Genomic DNA, 1,434 nt, shown 5'->3' with positions numbered 1-1,434 from the left:
TCCCACCCTCAAGTGTCTAAGAAGCCACTATATGAACCACCAGGCTCAGAAAAAAGATGCCCACACACCTTCATAATATGCCCAATTGTGCACCAGAAATAGAAAGAATCACAGATTTTTAAAGAAGTGCCCACAAGCATAAATGCACAAACAGGGATTTTATACTTCCTTCAGCCTTGGTGAAAATTATGTGCCTGACATATACTGGTACTGAGAAGGAGATTAGGAAGACTCAATCAGACCCGGTTTCTGCCCTCATGGAGTTTGCATTCTAGTAACTGTATATAACACACAAACAACTGTAATACAAAATGATGTGATTAATTCCTAAAATAGAGGCAAGAACTATTTTTGAGCATCTCAGTTGAGACATATTCAAGTTAGTGACTGGGAAATGATTGGAGAAGTCCCTTATCTTGTCATTTTTACCTTCTGGTACAGCTTGCCTCATACAACTATTACCCATGTACAGGTTCTTTTCAACTCTCTTCTATACTCACTTTCTTTTTCTTTTCCTTCCTTTTCTCCCTCTCTCCCTCTTTCCCTCCTTCCCTCTCTCCTTCCCCCTCTCTCTTCCTCCCTCCTTCCCTCTCTCCTTCCCTCCCTCCCTCCCTCTCTCCTTCCCTGCCTCCCTCCCTCTCTCCCTTCCTCTTTTTCTTCCTTTCTCCTTCCCTTCCTCTCTCTCCCTCCCTTCCTCTTTCTCTCCCTTCCTTTATCTTCCTTCCTTCCTTCTTTCCTTCCTTCCTTCCTTCCTTCCTTCCTTCCTTCCTTCCTTCCTTCCTTCCTTCCTTCCTTCCTTCCTTCCTTCCTTCCTCCCTCTTTCCCTTCTTCTCTTTCTTTCTTTCTTTTTCATGAATTTGTGTGTCATCCTTATGCAAAGAACATGCTAATCTTCTCTGTATCATTCCAAGTTTAATATAAGTGCTGCTGAAGCAAGCATTGTACTGTTTCAATAGCCTCTAATTGGTCTTAGGACAACTAGATGTATAGAACACTTAGGAAGACTTTAGTTCAAATCTGGCCTCAGATGCGTACTAGCTGTATGACCCTGGGCAAGGCACTTAACCCTGCTTGCCTCAGTTTCCTCATCTATAAAATGAACTGGTGAAGAAAATGGCAAACAACTCCAGTATCTTTGCCAAGAAAACCTCAAATGGAGTCATGAAATATCAGACATGACTGAATAGCAACAAAAATTGGTCTTGAGTTTCTGTCCAATCCAACATATCCTTCACACAGTAGCTTAAGTGGTGTTTCTAATAAAGACTGGATCAATCCCTGCTCAATAAACTTCCTCTTCTATATAGTCTTATTTGGCATGTAAAGCCCTTCTTATTTTCCTGGTCTTGTACTTAAACTTCTTCCATATGCTCTGTTATCCAGCCACATTGACCTTTTTAAGGTTCCTGGCATTGGACAGGTGAGATATTCCAT

The 1,434-nt window shown here is 41.6% G+C and overlaps 1 non-coding gene across 1 annotated transcript; it reads right to left on the bottom strand.

Moving 5' to 3' along the window:
• Positions 1–833: 833 nt before the first annotated feature.
• Positions 834–936, bottom strand: LOC111721207. Its single transcript, XR_002770525.1, has one exon. It is a non-coding gene; the product is annotated as a U6 spliceosomal RNA (small nuclear RNA).
• Between the last annotated feature and the right edge of the window lie 498 nt (positions 937–1,434).

The sequence above is a fragment of the Sarcophilus harrisii genome, chromosome 5 (assembly GCF_902635505.1).
Source record: "Sarcophilus harrisii chromosome 5, mSarHar1.11, whole genome shotgun sequence".
In the NCBI taxonomy this organism is placed as follows: domain Eukaryota; kingdom Metazoa; phylum Chordata; class Mammalia; order Dasyuromorphia; family Dasyuridae; genus Sarcophilus; species Sarcophilus harrisii.
This window is presented reverse-complemented; position numbering and strand designations above follow the sequence as displayed.